Source organism: Sarcophilus harrisii, chromosome 1 (genome assembly GCF_902635505.1).
Source record: "Sarcophilus harrisii chromosome 1, mSarHar1.11, whole genome shotgun sequence".
Taxonomy (NCBI): domain Eukaryota; kingdom Metazoa; phylum Chordata; class Mammalia; order Dasyuromorphia; family Dasyuridae; genus Sarcophilus; species Sarcophilus harrisii.
Genome location: NC_045426.1, coordinates 360,501,007 through 360,508,771, shown reverse-complemented (window position 1 = coordinate 360,508,771; position 7,765 = coordinate 360,501,007).

The following is a 7,765-nucleotide window of genomic DNA, read 5'->3' as shown; positions in this document are numbered from 1 at the left end:
GGCGGGCGGCGAGCCCCATGACCGACCGGGCCCGGGCCCTGCTTAAAGCGCAAACACCTTTTCTCAGGGGAGCCGGCAGCGGCGGCCGGAGAGCGTCCGCACCGCTCGGGGACCGGAGGAGGAGGAGGAGGAGGAGGGACGGTAGCAGGGAAGGACAGGAGAGGGAAGGAGAAGGCGGGGTGGCTGGGGGTGGGGGCAGTAGCCGGCGGGCGGGCGGGCAGGCGGGCGGCGGCAGCGGCTGCGGCTCCTCTCTCAGGGTTTCTTTTGTTTCATGGCCCCAACCAGCCCCCGGCGCGCGCGGCGGAGGCGACGCCCCACGCCTCCCTCCGAATGAAGCCGGCGCGCGCTGATTGGCCGCTTTCAAGCGCCGGCCGCCCGCCCACCGCCCGGAGAACCTTACCCTGTCCCTTGCCCCACCCCCACCCCCCCTTTTGGGGCCCCACCCCCTTCCCGCCCTGGGCTCACTGATTGGACGGCTGGGTTTCGACGAGAAGGCCGAACCCTTCTCCTTCCGCTCTCTCCCCTTGCCCCGCCCTCCACCCCCGACTAAGATAGGGAGAAAGATTGTGATTGTTCTCCCTCCACGTCACTCTTTGTGACGTTAGCGGGCGTGGGCGGGGAAAGGAGGAGGGACGAAGTGTCCCCTCTGTCGCCGGGGTGGCGGGGAGGGGAAGGGGAAGGGGCTTCCTGAACTAGGGGCGGGCGGGTCGGGTTTGCTCCTCTTCCCACGCCTCTCACACGCGCAGGTCAGGTGGGGTCGACTCGCCTTAGGGCGCCGAGGGGGCTTGGGCGGGGCCCTTAGAGAGAGGGTGGGGCTTCCCTGGCGAGAGCCGAGGCGGCGGCTTTCCCCACTGAGGGGATCCTGGGCTCTCCGGTAGCCTATCGCTTTGGGGCGGGCAGTTGCGGCGGGATTTCCCCGCCTGGCGGAGACGGAGTGAGCCGGGAGGCGGGATTCGGGGAGCTCCGGATGCGGGCCCTCCCACGCTGGGCTGGTCATGGTGCTCCGGCATAGGTCCCTGGGTACCGGACACTCCCGGGCTTCAACTCGGAGAGAACCTCCGGGCTATCTTAATCCTCCGAGGTGCGAGGCCCCTTCTTTCCCAAAGTTTCCTCTTCCCTTTCTCCCCGGGTTTGGCTCCGTGGGAGGGCGCCTTGGCGGGCTGTACCGGTGAGCTGCTCCCGGGCCTCGCAGGCCGCGGTGTCCCCTGCGCTCGCCGTGGCAGCCGGGAGGAGATGCTGGGTCAGTTCCCGTCCCCGGACCGAGCACTTCGCAGCTTTCCAGAGCCTTTAATAATAGAGAAATGGGATCGTAGCGCTTAGAGTTGGGAAAAAGCCAAACCAGCCCACTTCACTTACTTTATAGATGAGGGAACAACCCTTAGCCCTTAAAGCAGTTAACTTTTTCTGTGCTACTAGTGGACTCTCCTTTATAGAATGCTGTTTTAAAGTGAACAAAATAAAATATACTGGATTTCAAAGGAAACCAAGTGTATTTGAATACAGTTATTACAAATTTTCTTCTTTTAATTCCCAGATCCCAGAACAAGAATCACAGACGACTAGCTACATCCACACAAGTTAGGTTTTGCACCAAGGTCTGCTGAACCCCTTGCTCTCCCCTTCCTCACACCCTCCTTTGTCTGATCCCACCCCCTACATCCGGTATGTTCTTTGCTCTGTACTTTATCACTTACTCTTTCAATTTCTTAACTTTTTGGGAAGGTTTGCGTTTGCTTTGATAGTTCTACCCCTTAACTTCTCCCCCAAACAAAACCAAACTCTTAAGAATTTTTTAGGTTGCTCTCTACCCCACAAGTCTATTTGTGCTGCTTCAATTGTGCTTTCCTTGGACCTCAAGTTATAGTGCTGTACGTGATATTGGGCTGCCAACTAATTCTTTAATGAAGAAGTGATTTTTTGTTTTTTGTTTTTGTTTTTAACCCTAGGGTGATGTGTTATGTCATTTTTTAAAAGCTATCACTCCTCTCCCCCTACATATGGTATAAATATTTATTGATTTACCTCACCCCCTTTTTTTAATCCTTTTTTATTCACTTCGAAATTTAAGTGATATCACGCAACTAAATATTTGGTGCCTTAAGAAAATATAGGTAGTAATTATTCTGCATATGCAGACTAGATTAAATAATTAAAATACTGATAAATAAGCCGAGTGTATTTTACATAGGTATTTAGAGAATCTGTTGTTTTACCTCTACAATAGAATTTGTTATCTCAAATTAATTTATAACCCTGACTTAAATCTGAAAAGTTCCTGAAACATAAATGTGTTTAAGGAAGTAAACTAAATAAAACATTATGGCAACTCCCAGGGTGTTCCAGGGGAAATTCCATCAGTGTTGAGAACTAGAAGTTTAGGGTTCAGGACCTCCAGACTCTTTAGCATAACTGCTTCCCCTTGCCTGATTCATCTGTTATTTATTTAGCATCACTTCGGCATTGGGGAGTTCTTCCTACAACCAAACAAAAGTTGCCTGTTACCATTTTCTTCTACATTGGAACAAGGAAATCCTGTCAGACTTTTTTTATGGGGGAAGAAAGGGGATAGAAAGAGGAAAGAGGGAGACTTTGAGAATAGATGTTCCCAAGAGGCCTCACAGGGATAAAGGATAAAAAAGTTTCATTTTCTTGACATATATAATGGATATTAAAAAAAAAAAAAAGTTTATCAGAATTTTAGTGTAATCAATATAATCTGGTATTTTAGTCCCAAATGAAAAATGCATTTTCATGTATCATTACTACATTCTTATTTGATTATTAGTGCCATAAATAAACCAACTCATGAGCATTCCTAATTGATTATAAAATTAGTATATTAAACATTGTTTATCAAACAACTTTAAGAAAATACTTTTGTGAGTGATTGCATATAGATGTTTGGAATTCCTTTTTTTTTTCTTGAAAGTTTTTGTGCATATCTGCAAAAATGTTTGTTGCAACCCTTTTGGGTTGTGGCAAGAAACTGGAAACTGAATGGATGCCCATCAATTGGAGAATGGCTGAATAAATTATGGTATATGAATGTTATAAAATATTATTGTTCTGTAAGAAATGACCAGCAGGATTTCAGAGTGTCCTGGAGAGATTTACATGAACTGATGCTAAATGAAATGAGCAAAACCAGGAGATCATTATACAACAAGATTATTATGCAATGATCAATTCTGATTGGTGAGGCTCTCTTCAACAGTGAGATGATTCAAACCAATTCCAATTGTTCAGTGATGAAGAGAGCCATCTATACCCAGAGAGAGGACTGTGGGAGCTGAGTGTGGTTGACAACATAGTATTTTCACTCTTTTTGTTGTTGTTTGCATTTTATTTTGGTTCTCTCTTTTTTTTTTTTACTGGTTTGATTTGATTTTTTTTGTGTGCAGCACAATATCAGTATAAATATATATGCATATGTTGAATTAAAAAAATTTTTTTGTGCACCAAATCCATAACTAGAGAATTTTTAATGAAATATTGCTTTTCTCTACTAAATCTTCTTGTAATATTGTGAAACATTTGACTGACTCTAGTATTTTTAAAAATTAATTTGCTTTTAATACACATTGCTTTATGAATCATATTGGGAAAGACAAATCTGAACAAAGGGGAGAAACTATGGGAGAGGGAAAAAAAAAAACAGAAAAACATGTGAACACAGCATGTGTTGATTCTCCCTAGTTCTTTTTCTGGATGCAGATGGCATTTTCTATCCAGTGTATTGGAATTGCCTTGGATCACTTGAACCACTGATAAGAACCAAATCTTTCATAGTTGACTATTGTATATTCTTGCTGTTACGTGTACAATGTATTTCTGGGTTCTGCTTGTTTCGCTTATATCAGTTCGTGTAAATCTTTCCAGGCCTTTCTTATAATAAGCCTGTTCTCTTTTGAAAGAACAGTAATATTCCATTACTTTCATATACCACAACTTGTTTAGCCATTCCCCAATTGATGGGCATATACTCCTTTTCCAATTGTTTGCTACCACAAAAAGAGCTGCTACAAACATTTTTGCACATGTGGGTCCTTTTCCCTCCTTTATGATTTCCTTGGGGGGTACATACCCAGGAGAGACACTGCTGGATCGAAAAGTATGCACATTTTGATAGCCCTTTGGGCACAGTCCAAATTGCTCTCCAGAATGGTTGATTAGATTGCAACTCCATCAACAATGTATTAGTGTCCCAGTTTCTCCATATCCCCTCCAACATTTATCATCTTTTCCTGTCATTTTAGCCAATCTGAGAGGTGTGAGATGGTACCTCAGAGTTGTTTTAATTTGCATTTCTCTAATAGTGATTTTAGAGCAGTTTTTCATTTGACTATAGTTGGCTTTAATTTCATCATCTGAAAATTGTCTGACAACTAGTATTTTTATGAATGTTTTTAGTCCTAGAGTATGAAGTTAGTGAAAACTTACTGTTTTTGTTTTAGTCCTTTCTGCTTATGAATCTGAACATCATGCCTTCTAGCACTTTTTTTTTTTTTTATATACTTACCTCATTCTACTTCTACTTATTCTACAAATAAATATTTGTTGATGGGTATTTATCCTGGGAATCCAGCGCCTGTTGTCTCCCTTCCTTGTGCAATTGAGTCTGTAACCCCAAGACTGAAGTCTAACGTGATTTAATGAGGCAGGAATTGGGTTCTGATAATAACTGACACCTTCATAACACACACTACTCCCCCTAGGTAGTCTTTCTGTTTAAAATGTAAATTAATGAAGACTACTTTTGCATTTCTGTTTGTATCCCAAATGCTAAGCACAATGGTTGGTACTTAGTAACAATTTTCCCATTCATTAATTAATATCTTAATAGAGTTTAAACTCCTTTAGGTTTGGCTATCAGGGAGCAAGTACTACCTAGGTGTTTACATAATTTTTCTTTCAGAAACTTTCAGTAGTTTCTTTTTTGCCCATTAAAATAAAAATTCCTTGGGCTGAAATTACAGGTATTCCCCAGCATATAATTGGTGGTACAGGAAAAACATTGGGCTTAGAAATTAGGGTGCCTTGTCTTTGCACTATTGAACTTTGTCATAAGTTAGCAGTAAAATATATCAAATTAAATGGTAAGTTGACTTTTGGTTCCTCTTTTTTTTAATCTAGTTCTAACAGTGTTACTGAAAAGCGTTCAAACCAATGTAAAAAAGCAACTTGCTATTCAAACACATTAAGAGAAAAGGATGTGTGTGTGTGTGTGTGTGTGTGTGTGTGTGTAGACAGACTGAAGGATTCCTAGTGCTCAACTCCAAGGCATTGTTTACCAAGGTTTGGATCTTAGATCTACAACCAAGGATATCTTCTTTCTTCACAGCCAGGAAATTCTGTAGGTCAAGATGAAAAATAGAATATCACACTGATTCTGGACACATTTTGAGTTCAGTGAGAGCATCAAGGTAAGATCTATACTGGATATCTTTTGCTTACTGGGGCTTCTTGCAACATTTCTTTCCTCTGAAATCTAATCCATTCCCATGAATGCGATTTTTATTTCTATGATAAACTTTATATATAATCCTAAAACTCACATTTTTAAAAGTCCTTTTTAAAATTTAATTAATGCTTTTAAGAAAAATACCACAATCATTTCCAATACTGTCAACCCTCTTCTGATAACAAAAACAGTTAAGTAAAAAGGATCCCAGAAAAGATAATGTAACATTTTAGACCTCTAAAACATCCCCTCCCCACCAACAAGTGTCAGAATCAATCAACCAAATATTTATCATGGTGTTTGAAAAGAACCACAGAATTCCAGTTACCAACTAGATAACTTGAATATTCTGCAGTCACTTCAAATAATATATAAAGTAAAACAACTCTTTTCTCTAAAAACCAACTATCCCCTTCTATCAATCTAGCACTGTGGCCTTTGTTGACGCTCTAGATAACCTTCCAAATATCTTTTCTACTTTTATAAAGTATCAATAAAGGGAAAAGCAGAACATGGATGATCATATACATGACTACAGTAATATAGAAAAGAATAACACACAAAGAAAAACAGATTAAACACAGTAATGAACTTTGGTACTGGAAAATGTGATTAAATACAACAATGTATTCTGATGGAAGTGGATTACTTCAAAAAAGAGAAGATCTAACTTAGTTTCAATTGATCAAGGATGGACAAAAGCAGCTACACCCAAAGAAAGAACACTGGGAAATGAATGTAAACTGCATTTTTGTTTTTCTTTCCGGATTATTTATACCTTCTGATTCCAATTCTTCCTGTGCAACAAGAGAACTGTCCAGTTCTGCACACATATATTGTATCTAGGATATACTGTAACCTATTTAACATGTATAGTACTGCTTGCCATCTGGGGGAGAGGGTGGAGGGAGGGAGGGGAAAAATCAGAACAGAAGTGAGTGCAAGGGATAATGTTGTAAAAAATTACCCTGGCATGGTAATCTGTCAATAAAAAGTTATTTAAAAAAAAAAAAACCAAAACTCTAGTGGTTCTTTGTTACTCCAGGATCAAATATAAAATTTATTTTTAAAATCCTTCACAACGTGAGTCCTTTTTACCTTTCCATGTACTCTATAATTTAGTGTCACTATACTTTTTTTTTTTTTTTTTGGTGGTCTTACGCCAGACTGTTTCTGGATTCTGTGACTGTCTCTTTGCCAATTTCCCTGGCTTCAAGATTCAAATCCAGCTTGCTGCAAAACTTTCCCAGTAATGGTACTGCTAATGCCTTTTCTTTCACATCACATTTTGTCCCTCTATACATATGTATGCATGTATATAATAGTTTTCATGTTTTCTCTGGCATTAGAATGTTTGCTTCCTGAGGGCAGGAGCCATGTTTTCACCTTTCTATCACTAACATTTAATCTTCCACATAGGAGGAATTTTAACAAATGCTTGTTGCTTGAGATTAAAATAGGTTTCCCATAGGAGATGATCTCTCAGTTGAACCTTGAAGGAAGCTGAATATTCTTACAGTTGGAGATGAGGAAAAATATATCCCTAGCATGGGGAACAGTTGTTGCCAAAGCATGGACTTAGGCTATGGAAAAGCAAGTCTGAGAAATAAACAATCGACCTGGAGCTACAAAGACAAGATGAAACAGTCTCTACTGTCAGAAAAATTATATTCTGTGAGGGAAAATTATATTCTATCAGAGGAGACAATATGTACATATGTAATTATACACTAAATATAAAGTTATAAGTAACCATTGACAGTAAAAGAAACAGAAAAGGAGCCATTTGAGAGGCAGAAAGAAAGAGAACCTCAAGAGTCTAAGAAAGTATATATAGAAGATGGGGCTGATTCTCTTTAGCTAGAAATCTTTTCTAAAGGTTCAGTCCCTGGCCTATTTCTCCCTCTGAACTAATTCCCTCAGGGAGTTCATTCTCCAAATGATTTCAATTACCTCCTATATGTGAATGACTCCCAGATCATTCAGAGATGTAAAAATATTTAATTCTTTGAGCTTTCATTTTCTTAGGATTAATCATTTCTCTATGATAATTTAATTTTGGAAAGTGAGTTGTCTCATAATACTAGAAAGTGAATTTCCTGAAGTCAAGATAACAGAATTGGCAAGTATGCTTTTCTTATTATCTTAAGAATATTCTCCAACCTTCATCCACAAATATCTTATAGAAGAATGAACATGGGATATTGTTTATACACTAGTCCAATTATGAATTGCTTTATTTTGTAAGAAAATAATTCTGAATTTTCATTATACAGGCTAGGTGATTTTTGCTGTTTGCTGAAA